Below are 13,359 nucleotides of genomic sequence, written 5' to 3' on the forward strand. Positions count from 1 at the left end.
TTTGGGCCGTGGTTTTTTACCATTTATTCGCTTTTCCGGTGCGCCATCTATTTCTGATTTAGAGGAAGGTGTTAAATGCTATTCCGTTCTCTCCTGCCCCCTCTGTCTTTTTGCTCACTGGAAGATTTAAGATGAAATTGACAGAAGCCCGCCGACTCCCGAGGGGCGTGCGCGCGCTGCCGGGCCGCGAAGCGGAGGCCACACTCTGTATTCACGAGTTAGCAGTAAAAGGCGCTGTCAGCGATCCCCGCAGAGCCCAGAATCCCTGCTCTGACTGGCAAGCAGCGGCCTAGCAATTTGACCGAGATGCAGCTGCGAAAACAACCTGCTAGCCCGGGCTCGAGGCTTAGCAGAAGGTAACCCTGTCATGCAGTGGTCAACCATGTACAATGAGAAACATAATTGCTATTTCGCTGGCTGATTTACGGTCCGCGGTTGGTTCTTGACGGACGCTTGTGTCATGGAAGCTCGTCCGAAGGGCAATTGACAGCATAGTCACAGCTGTAAAAGGTATTCATAATGGTTAGAGCATGAAATCACGGCAGGCGTGTGTGTGCTGCTAACAGGTGGAAGGCTTCCCGACCCTCATCTGCCCCATTAGTACTGCCCTTCCCCCATTCGTGAATGTGTACCTTTCCATTTTTATGAAAGTTGAGCTTCAATTAAGACCTTGAGGCTTGTAAAGGCTGGCTAAACGCTATGGGGCAGATTTATGTTGGTCATGCGCCACGTTTGCGTCACGCAACTGCGGCATAAACGTGGCGCATCCCTACGACCCATTTACAACGTGACGCATCTAGGCAGATGTGTCACGTTGTAAAGCCCGGCGCCATATGTGGGCGTTCCGGCGCAGGGTGGGCGTTCCGGGGCAGGTGCGCCTCGCAAAAGTGGCTGAGTGAAATCTATAAGATTTCACTCAGTCACTTTCAGGCCAATGCTGCGTCAAAACCCTGCGCCTGCTTGAAGCAGGCGTAAGGCTTGACGCAGCATTGGACAGATAGGGCACCCCCGAGCATTGCTGGAGCTGCGTCGCGCTTGCGACACAATTCCAGCAATGCGCCACCTTTACGGCACAGATGCGTCACGCATCTGTGCCGTTTTTGCCCCATGGTGCGCCGCATTGTAAATGCGGCGCACCATGGGTGGCGGAGCTTCGGCGCAAAATAACTGGCGCATCCCTGGGGATGCGCCAGTTATCATAAATCTGCCCCTATATATCCATTGAATTAGCAATACGTGTAAATCCTATGGTTTTTTTCATTATAACGTGTGAGGCTTCTCATTACTACCACTGAGAACCTGCCACTATTTGGCAGATCTTTAGACTTTAAAAGCACTTTGAGTATTGTCTTCAATAGTTTACTGATCCAATCAATCACAATTAACATGTCAACTGAATTATAGGACTCTGGTAGAAATGTAAATTCACCATTTTCTACAACTGTTGTTCTGTAGATTTCTAAAATCACATATTTCACCAAGTGGATCCAGTAGAAACCATTTGTAAATGGGCAATAAAAATACATTTACAGCCATAGTATGCAGAGAAAGGGTCTGATTTAGACTTCGGAGGATGTAATCTACTCAGGGTGGGGGTAAAATACTCTGTCGCCCTTACGTAGTACCAGACCATCGAATTTAGAGTTGTCTGCCAGCCCAGCAGACAACTTTAGTCATTCATGAACCGCTGCGATGCAGGTTCCTGTCAATGAGTTGAAAGTTTGATGTATGACCCAGTCAAACATCACATCTGCCCATCAAACCTTCAACAAGATTTTGTTTCTTCAATAACATAATTCCAAAGCAGGATTTTGTTTTTGAAAAACGAACAACTAATGAACGCAACACCATGGGAGTTTTCTCCATGGTGTAGGGGGCCTTTAAATGTTGTTACTGTCCATTAACACCACGTTTTTCCTGCTGGTAATGGAAAAACTGCCCATTTGACCACCCACTCTAAATCAGGCAGCATTCGAATGGCCAAAACCTCCGACTGCCCCTACTCCATCGGGCCATCGGAGGAGCATGTCGGTGATGGAGAGGGAGTTGTCTCTGCCACTCACATTCTTCAGTTTGACAGAGAGGGTATTCTGTTGCGTCTAAGTTTGAATAAAATGGCTGCAGTCTCTTTATAGAAATGCTGCTGCTTTTATTAATTCTTCATCAAGAGCAAAGCATTCCCTCTTTTGAAGCTGCCCAATCCTACCACCCCAATCCAAAATGGTAATTTTATGCATTTGGAGAGTGGTAACCCAAGCCATTGTAGCCCCTAAATTGCAGGGGGCCCACTCCTCACGGGCTCCAGCTTGGCCGAGACATTTTCGGCCTGAAACAAAAAGGACCTCCACACTCATGGCGGAGGACCCACTGTTGTGCGAAAGTCCCCGCACGCAGGATGGAATCTCTGCAGTGATAATTCTCATTGCGAAGATCCTGTGTCGAGTGAGGAGACTCCCCGACAACTGCAGGACCTCCGCCACGAGTGCGGAAGCCCATTATGAATCAGACCCTCAGTATATCTGTGGGGTTGTCAGGCCAAGTAATACTATAGATATAGTCACCTAATTTTGCTTGGAGTTTCCATTATTTTCTGGTGCTCTTTTTCTCATTTTACTGCTTTGGATACTTTTACTTGGAATCTACGGATTGTCTTAAGTCTCTCTCCGTTCAAGAAGCTACTTAAAACATGGGGTTTTAGTTCTTTTTTTTCACTTGTGGGTCTCGTTACTGTAACTTTCCTTGATGTGTTGTGCCTTTCTACGCCAGGATACCACTTTGGCAGTAATATATACTGACAGGGTGCAAACCTGTTGGCTGGTGAATCTATTCACATAAGGATGTTCAGCTCTGTTAGAAGGAATTGTGTTTGAGCTACTTAGGAACTAATCAAAAGTGAATGTTCTTAAAAATGTCCATAGGATCTTTGCTGGAATTAGGTTTTGGTAAACTAATCCTAAAAAATAAGGCATAGTTGTCTCTCTAGATAGCTGAAGCTCCTTCAAGGCCTCCTTTCCAGTCTCATATCAAGAAATATTGGTATACAAGTATATCTTTAACTAAATACATCTTTGCAACACAAAACAGGGGAAAGACAGAATTTCTCTGAAGAGAAGCTGACCAAACACCTTCCCTAAAAATGTCCATTGAAAACAAATAATGTAGTCCTCCTACATAAGGTACTCAATCACTGCATGGACAGTATGTTGGGAAGAAAATTCCATAGAATGATGAACCTCACTCACCTTGAGTGGAATACTTCATCATAGTGATCCAGCGGCCTATAGAAAATATATCATAAACAACGCTACCCAACTTCATAACCTATAAACAAAATTCTATACTAAAATATGGACCCATTTATAAACCTGACATATTTTGGGCCTACTGAATCAGGTGGTCAGATTAAATCTATATATACATTATCTACAAACTATATACAATTTTATACATCTGCGGAAAGAATATTGTCATTAGAATAAAACCTAACCATTTAAACGACCACCATTGGCGACGTGATCTAGCTAATAGTAACCTACACTCCTGAATAACCAAGACCAGCTTGTTTGTCAAAAGTAAGATTTTATTTACTAAATTATGGTATATAAGTTGATAGTTTTATAAATGAATTTTATTAGCATTGAAGCAAGTATGATTGTAAAGAAACGTGAGAAAAATACAATTTAAGCAAGTGAATCAAATTAAAGTGAATATTTAAGGTTTAGCATTTCTAAAACCTAAGTCCCTAACTAAGCTAAATAGATAGAAATTAAAGTAAAGTTCTTTGAGGATTCTTACGTGCTCCACGCAATGTCCGACAGCACTTCACCCTCATCGGAAAGTCAGAAAGCAGCAGCCAGCCCATCCCTAGGGGCATGACTTTTTATACCTTTCTACGCTAACTAAACTACGCAAAGGAAAGTTTTCAGAAATCTTCGACGTCCCATTGGCTGAGAGTGACAAGTGACATGTCACCCACATTTCAAAAGTTCCATTAGGTCACTTTTCTTAAGGACCATTGTCTTTTCTGTATGCAACCAGGAGCTTCCTAGGTTTGCTACAAATGTCTCATTGCTTCCAATTGACTTCCGCGGATGCCAAGTTAAGGGCTGACAAAATGTTCTTTTTCGACCTTGGCCATGTCCGACAGAATGATGATAGCACGTCAGTTTTTGCTTTGTGAACGCAGTTTTTGACGAACATTTTATTTCAGAATGGGCGTCTCGTGACTTTTGCAGAAGTAAAATTCAGCTTTTTGCAGCTCGAGTAAACTAGGCCCAAAAGCAGGCAACTTATGCTTTCTAGTATAAAACAAACACAAGAAAAGTATTAATGTAAGAAATAATGTAGATTCTGTATCCACCCCAAGATTTACTAATTAATTAACCCACCCGATTAATCAAATGTTACCTAGCCAATGCAAACAAATAAAGCAGCGTTTATATCTACCAGTCTTCGATAATCCATGAGACTTATATGCACCTAGAATAGTGGAAATGACATCACACAGACAAGGAAAAGCAAAACAAGCACATGCTTCTTTTAAGTTTGCAGCAGTTAGTAATGACAAAAACGAAAACAATAAATTATTTTATTATTTTGCACGAACAAAAAGATGCAACAATTATGCACGTTTATGAGCACACATGTTAGTCCCCCCATGTGTAAAGTTTAATCTAAGTTGTATTAGCACAACATATCACAAATCATTAATATTATTAATCATGTTATGGAAATGTGACTTCACGAGTTTAAACAAAATTTTGTTTTCTATCTCGCTCCATCAATAGGGGTCCTCACCTATCAACAGGAAGCAAACTTTCTGTGATCCTAGATATTTTATGGACCTTGTTAGGTGTGTCATGTAGGGGGATAAATAGAGATGAATGTGCGTGAGAGACTGTGTGAGACGAGAGTTAAGATTTTGTGTTGATTGGCCCCTCAATATTGCGTCCCCACCAAAAAGGTTAAAAACGCACTGTATACTAGGCCCAGCATGACTTGTTAGTTTAAATCTTTCGCCACTTTATTCTCATCCTTTTCTCACCAAAGACCTGCCCTGTTGGCAGGTTCTTTCCATATTTTCTCCAATATGTCTTTATCATTATGAAAATGTGTACAGTGGTAAGGGAACCCCCTGTTAATGCTGGATACATGGCTGTTTCTCGCTCTGTGAACAACCATCTGATATTGCTTAAACACAAGATCCCTTTCCTATTTGATCATCTTGAAAACATTACTTCCCATCCTATACTGCTTTCATGGATTTCTGTACCCCATGTGCATGACTTTTCATTTAGCAGCATTGAAAATATGATCCCAACCCCTTGACCATTCTTCTGGATTTTCATAAATTGTAACCATATTATGTTCACTTATGCCTATCAACATCTGTAAAATATTACATTTGCACCAACACTATTGGGCCAATTACGGTGCGCTCCGGAAAGGCCCCGACCAATGGTCAGACCTTCGTAATCGGCCCCTCGGTTTACTTTCCGACTGCTGCATCACAATGCTGGTGCTCGGAAACTAAATTGTCCAGTCATTCTGGCTAGCTTCCGACGGGCAGTCAAAACCGTCTCGAAATCCCAAAGGGCAGGCCTTTCCGCATGACATGGAAACCAAGTCGGAAAGCGTGTTTGGGGACTCCCAGCAGGGCCCCCTTGTGTGTGCGGCCTCCGGTTGGGGGCCGAGGGGGCACCTATAGTGCTCCCCTGTTGATCTGTGCACCCTGTGGCAGGCACCTTTAGGAAACTGCCACGGGGTACAGGGGTTGAACAGCACCTCCCATTTCCCTATGGGAGCATGTATTAGAGCCAATTTACGTCCGTAATGCATGCTCCCATAGGGAAATGAAGGAATGAGACCAAACAGTGTTCGGTCACATCCTAATTAGGCGGTCAGGACCGCCCGACCAAAGGACCGAGATGGTGTTGGGAGGACTTAAGTCTGCCTGACAATGTAATTAGGCTCTATGTGTAAATTGTGGTTTTGCACTAGATGTTCCATATAAATAAAATTATCACTAGTGCATATTTAAGTAATCTAGCTTCATGTCTTTGATTTCGCACTCGCACTGGAGTATCACCACTATTACGAATGTTGGGCTCGATTCACAAAGGTACATTTACATGTGTATATCTACTCATGGGTAGACCTACTCCTACACCTAGGTGTAGCTCTACACTTTTTTGGTATTCACCATTTCTGAGTATAAATTGACAACTACATTTAGACTTACATGTCTCCACCCCCTCCAGGGAAAGGGGGGGTTGAAGTCTCCGATGACTGAATTTATGAGAGTAAAGTTACTATGAGTAACCTTTCACCTCAGAACCAATGCATCTCCTCGACTGAACAACACATCCTCAACGTGTGACCTTGCCATGGTCCACAACCAGGATTTAAGGTACCCTTCTTCAGGGGACCTAACTGGGTCCCTGTAACCAGCCTTCACTGTATCGCGGTCAGCCTGAACTTGTGACTTTTCCCCTGCCCAGTATGACCAGATATCCACAGTTGTTGTTATTTGCTTTTTGGAGCTATTTTCACTGAAATCTTTATAACTGCATATCTTTGCTTTACTGATGGGAGTTTTGTCATTTTGGCCTGGTTTTGTATATTTGTAATCTATTAGTCTATATCTGGTGTGGGATCCTTTTGTGGTGTATTTTATTGTGTTACTCTTTGAAGTGTTGTGCAAATAATTTTCACTTTGCCACTAATTTAAGCCTAACTGCTCTGTGCCAAGCTACCGGGGTTGAGCAAAGGATAAGTTAGGGTTTACTTTTGACTTCACCCTGACAAGGATTGTGGTTTCTGCTTGAGTAGGGGTTTAACTTTCTCAACTAGCAACCCAATTTCCTACAGAAATCTTCTTATAGTGCCATTGACCGTATCCCCCCTATGAAGAGAGGAGGAGGCAGCTGTCTCTCAGGAGGATGGAATAAAGTCTCATTATTGAGCTGCAAACCAAGATGCAGCAAGGCCTTAATACTGAGGAAGAACTGATTATTCATTGAGGTGTGTTCAATTTGAAATATTTCTTTTGTGGTGCCATATTCAATTTAATTGATTGTAATGTTTAACACTACAGTTGTATGGTATGTTTTACAGGTTTTTTGTTTTTGTGCAGGTAGTTATTTGGATATTGTGGTTGATAACAGAAGTCTTTTGAAGGTAAGCTCTATACAATATTAATTATGCATGATTATTCCGATTTTGTTACAGAGCAGATTTTTGCAGCTATGCTTCAAAAACAGCCCTGTAACAAAAACGGCCCCCAGGGGCCCAAAACCGGCCCCCACCCTTGCGGCCCACCAGGGGATTGCCCAGTGCCCGCAACGGCCAGTCCGGCCCTGCTTGGGCAGCAATCTCTTTTTCTTTTGCTTTATCTTCTGATGTATTGACATTTTTTTATATTGAAATCCCCTTGTGTAAGGAATATTACATTGTTTATTTCTTAAGCTTCATTTAATTTTACGAGAGCATGTTATGCTGGTATTTCATAATAATATGCTGTGGTATGGACCCATTCTGCCATGGCCCACTTATGCCTGGTTGAATTATTTGCACTTTAGCACTTTCTATCACTTGGCCCTTGAACTTTGTTCTGTTTTTTTTATGCTCGAATATTTTATGGGTCAGGTCGGGCATTTGAGCTCATTTGATGAAAGTTTTTGTAAGTTATTGATCACAAAATACTTTATGTTTTCTCTCTAATTGAACTGATAATTTGTTTGTAGTATGGATTGAATTAACAAGTGACAATTTTTCTTTTGATATCCTTGATGTATATTAGTTTGCATTTGTTTGATGTAATGCTACTTATGTGTTGATCTAGCTGGGACAATTCAATATGGTGACTCCCTCTCTGCCCATTCCTGAATATTTTTTCACTATGCTGTTTTCTATGTTACTGTGTAGTATCTTTAAACACGCTGTTTATGGTAGTTACTCGTGATCAAGGCTGAGACGCGTCCAAAATGCATCAGATCTGAATAAACCTTGATGCACATCAACTCTGGATTGCGTGCAGTGTTTCATTTAGTATGTGGATTGTTCTTTGGGATAATATGGAGGCGCCCAGACCCCCAACATCCACTGGTAGTGCTAGGGCCTGAGGTACTTGTCTGTGGGGGCTACATATGTATGTATGTGTGTGTGTATATATTTATATATATGCGTGTGTGTGTGAATGTGTGTGTTATAAATGTATCTGTTATATACACAATGTACTATGTTTAGAAATACATGTATGCAAAAATAATGATGCACCATTTCTGAAAAAAATGCTTAAAAACATACAGGACTTACAATGTAGTAAGACAATAGAATACATATGATACTTTCCCCAAAAATGTATAGAAATATGCTACTAGTGTAACATGTAAATATTATATAATGTTCTTTCTTCCTTATAAAATGTATGTGTTAAAAACTAAAGAATGGAAATGTACATTAAGTGAAATAAATAAAATATATGAAAGAATTGTTAAAACATTGAAAAATATTTCTTTTTTATTTTTTATAAAATCCCACATATTAAGTATGAACTGCAAACCAATTTAGGGAAGGTGTTGGACATACACATAAAAAATATCATTTGCACTCCAATCTAAACCATTTTGGGGAAGGTGCTGGACGCAACAGGGGTAATTTTGCTATTCCCACTGAAATCTAAACCATTTTAGGGAAGGTGTTGGACAGTAAAGGGGACCCGTTTACCACTCCCACTCCAATCTAAACCACTTTGGAGGAGTTGTTGTACATTAAAAGGGTTACATTTACTATTCTCAAACTATTCTAAACGATTTTGGGGAAGGTTCTGGACACTAACCCCCACATGCATCAAGCATTTTTGTAGTCGCAAACGGTGCGATTCCTTAAAATCGGCCGTTTGCGAATGCAAAAGTGCTTTTTGGGATGCATGAAGCAATTTTAGAATTCGTAACATTTTTGCGAGTTCTAAAATTGCGGGTGCTTTTAAGAAGTCGCAGATGTGCGATTTCTTAAAAGCAATGCATCATTACTTTTAAAGGGTAAATTCGCAATTAGGGTGCCAAATTTACCGAGTGGTTGAACCACTTGGTAAATTTGGAAAAAGTGTTTCAAATGCTCAAAATGTTTTTTTTTCAACATTCATGTTTCACACACACATGTCCTTAGGACATGTGTGTGTGAAACATGATGCGAAAAATACATTTCAGGGGTGCATGGGGGGGTCCTTTGGACCCCCCCCCTGCACCCATGAAATTTTCAAAGTGCCACTCGCAATTTGCTAATGCCTTCCCATTGACTCCTATGGGCCTTTTGGCCCATACGAATCAATGGGAATTGCGAAAATTAACTTAAGAATTCGGTATTTATTTGGGATTCGGTAAAAATTGCGATTTTTACCGAATCACAAATGAATACCGAAAATAATGATGCATACCATTTTGCACTTCTTAATTTGCGATTCCTTATTTTTCGCAAATTAAGAAGTGCAAAATGTCTCAATGATGCATGTGGGGGTAGATGTGTCACATTTACTATTCCTACTTCAATCAAAGATGTCAGATTTACTATTCCAACTCCAGTCTAAACAAATTTGGAGCAGGTGTTGGCCATTAAAGGGGTTACATTTACTATTCTCTCTCCAATCTAAACCATTTTGAGGTAGATGTTGTTAAAATTGGGTTTTTGGTTGGCAGAGGTATGCACCCTGCCTAAGCAGGAACCACAATCCTAGTCAGGGTAAGTCAGAAACACACTTAAAATTAACCTTTGCTGACCCTCTGGTAGCTTGGCTCAGAGCTGTCAGGCTTACCTTATGAGCTAATGTGTAAAGTATTTGTGCAACACTTCGAACAGTGAAACTGTGAAAACACCACACAAAAGATACCAAACCTATTTAGAAAAATAGAGCTCTATTACCTTAACAAAACTAGACGAAAATGACAAACATCCAACAATTAGAACTGGAGTTATGATTTTTTCAAGAATATCTTGAATTACATTGCTTAAAAGCATGAAATGCCAACCCGGGCTATCTGGTCATGCTAGACCAGGTCAAATCCAAAACGAACCGCAATGAAGTGCTTGTCAGATACAGGGGCCAACCTTGTCCCGATGCAAAGTACCTTGTTTGCGTCGTAGACGAAGTTCCCATGTGTGGAGCAGAGGATGCGATGCGTCATCGCCAATCCTTATGATATAGGGGATGCGTTGGTTCTTAGCAGTACAAAGTCGGAGATGCATTGAAAAAGATGATGCGCCACTGTGGTGCATCGTCGTTAAAGGAGATGCACCAGTTCGCAGTGGCACAACTACGGCGATGCGTGGATTTTGGCAGTTGCAGCACTTTCTACCCACTTTCAAGGGCCCAAGACCGGATTGGCACCACTTGGCAGGGCAAACTATCAGATGGCAAAGTCCACGTGTTTTAGCAGATGAGCTGAAAGTCTTTGATGTCCCTGAAACTTCAAAACCAAAGGCCCTAAAGCCAACAAAAATAAATTCAGAAAAAAGGGAGGAAGAAGGCAAAAAGTTAGGGGTGACCCTACAGAAAGGGTGATTTCCAACAGGTGTTATGCCTTAAGGGGTTCAGATGTACTACTCCCATTCCATTCTAAACTATCAAGGTGATGAAGAATCAAAGGGTTCGATTTTCTATTCTCATTCCAATCTCAATTATTTTGAAGAAAGGTTTTAGACACTACGATGGGTATTACTACTTCACAAGTCTGTTTCTGCACAGCTGGTAAGCTGGGCCAGAGAAAGTTACCTGTCATAATGACACCCCTGAGTAAAAGTGGGGTTATGGAATACCTGCCTTCTGTCAATTTGATACATCTAGAATCTATTACATTTCAGCAACAGTCAACCATATATCAATATCTTAGCGCTTATATGGAATCAGTTACGAATTGAGACTACGTTACACTATGACTGGCAGGGTGGTGGTAAGTGGACCCTAGTCACAGTTGGTCACATGTTGTATTGATAAATATAATAGGCTAGAATGTTAGTTCAGTCAGTTACTATTGTGCTGGTGCCCCTCAAACCTTTTAAGACGGGGCTGATGACAGCCAGTTTAGACACTGCCTCTAAATGTAGGGCCAGGGTCATTTTGGTCAGATGTTGGATAAGTGACATAGAGAGAACAGTGAAAAGTGATAGGTCAGATATTTCACCCTACTGCATCTCTAAAGATAGATGAGGAACAGATGACATTGTAAAAGGCAAGGTAGTTACTCTTGAAGCTGCAAACCCTGCTCAGACCACCTCTTGATGCATTAAACAGTTGAACGCCCCCTATAGTCATGTGCTTTCCAGCTCTCTGCTATCCTGAAGTTACCTATGATGAACGTGATCTTTACATTTTGGAAACTGTAGTTTGATCCTAAGAAAAGTTTGCCCCCTTGGCTTGTATTGAGTTTCTTGTGGCCGAGGTGATTCATTTCCTTATGTAGTTAGGGCTTAGTGAGACAGCGCACATGGGCTATTGCTTGTGACGATCTGATTTTTCTTTAAACTCTAAAAGGGGGCCTTCTGCCCGCTGATTACTTACCATTGGTTTGCCTCATTATTACTCTTATATTCTTCCTTTTCTGTGTTGAAAGTGTGTCTACACGTGTCGAGTTCAATTGTCTCTGTGTTTTTGTTTTCTCCTCAGATGCATGAACCAAGTACTGACTGATTACTTGATCAGCGTTCTTCTGTAATGCTTGTGCTCGGTTTATGGTACTTTTTTGTGAGTGTGTATTGTTTGTTTGTATGTTCTTTATACATGCTCCTATGCCACGCTATCTTGTTTTTTATCTGCCTTTATGCCCCTTATGTTTTGCCTTTTCATCTTGGGCCCGCTACTGCCTTCGCTCGTTGTTTGCTTTCCAAATTTTTCAAAACTTCACTTTCCACTAAGCCACTTTTCTCCGCCCAGTCTTGTCAGAACTGCATAACAACATAATTTATTACATGTTTATAATGTTGCAACATTCACTCAGCATGCATTTGGTTATAACTCATCCTCATTTTGGTTCCATTCCATCCAATGCCGCCTCTGTCCCAATTTGGGAAAGCCAACATAAGTTATGTTTTTTAATTGTACCAACTGGTGATATTGGCATTTGCCTAAAAGCGGGTGCATGTGTGCTGTTAGCAGTACATAGGTTGTACATCTCGATAACAGGCCATACCATACTCATACCTTAATATACTGTAGAATACCAGGCCATGACCTACCACACCATACCATACTATAAAATAACAGACCACAATACACTGTATCATACAAAACAAAACCATTCCATATCAAACCATATTATACCACACTTTAAAATAACAGGCCATACCACAACATACCATACTATTAAATGACAGGCCAAGCCATATCATACCATATCATACAATACCATGCTGTAAAATGACAGGCTGAACCATAGCATTTTATCCAATCAAGCCACCCTCACTTCCCTTTACCTCTGTCCACCACTGGAACCTCATGTCACCCTCACTTCCCAATACCTCGTCCCAACTCTGAACCCTCAAGCAACCCTCACCTCCCTTTACCTCGAACCACCCCTGAACCCTCAAGTCACCCTCAGTTCCTTTTATATTTTTTACCACCCCGGACCCTAATATTCCCTTCACCTCCTGTTACCTCTACCCTCCCTTGAAACCTTAAGTGCTCTCACTTCCCTCTACCTCTACCCATACCTGACCTCTCAATTCAAGTTAGTGTCTGAAGCATTCAAAGTATTACCAAGTTCTGGGTAGTTTCATAGTTAGTTTTGTTTCTTTTTCCTGGAAGGCTGCTCCTGGTGGGGTTCTAGATCATAACATCCATCTTAAATAAACCAACTTAATATCTACATGGACCAGGCGTCATTTATTCACTACATTTTGGTGACGATTTTGAAGAAGAATCCTACGTGTCCTAAGTGGACTGAGAGAGGTAAAAATCAGAACTGAACCTATATTAAACAAACCTGTGGAAACTACTGAAAGAGTACATTTAAATGAACCGAACCTAACTGAAACAGAGCTGAGTATACTACTTAAAGAAAAAGTTTTAAGGACCCCTGGAAAATTGAAGTACACAGACAGACTGTTTGCCCTCTAGCCCCACCAATGTCCTTTTCGGGAAACGTCGTTTACAACGCGGTCGTTACATCGCGGTTTTTAGAACGCAAGTCGTTACGACTTGCGCTGGATGGCGCTCTAGGACAAGGAATAGTATAATTTTTTATCCAACACCTTCCCTACTGTATGTAGACTGGAGTTGAAATAGTAAATTATACTACTCCTAAGTCCAGCGCCCTCCAACGCAAGTTGTTGTAACGACTTGCGTGGTGAAAACCACTATGTAATGGC

At 41.3% G+C, this 13,359-nt stretch overlaps 1 long non-coding RNA gene across 2 annotated transcripts in view; it reads left to right on the plus strand.

The window, feature by feature from the left end:
- LOC144761543 (uncharacterized) overlaps window positions 1-13,359 on the plus strand; it is a 174,062-nt gene that overhangs the window by 143,124 nt on the left and 17,579 nt on the right. For both annotated transcript variants that reach the window (XR_013595777.1, XR_013595778.1), the window contains exon 4: window positions 7,136-7,179. This is a non-coding gene — a long non-coding RNA (uncharacterized LOC144761543). The remainder of the gene's footprint in view (window positions 1-7,135; window positions 7,180-13,359) is intronic.

The sequence above is a fragment of the Lissotriton helveticus genome, chromosome 6, assembly GCF_964261635.1.
Source record: "Lissotriton helveticus chromosome 6, aLisHel1.1, whole genome shotgun sequence".
Lineage (NCBI taxonomy): Eukaryota > Metazoa > Chordata > Amphibia > Caudata > Salamandridae > Lissotriton > Lissotriton helveticus.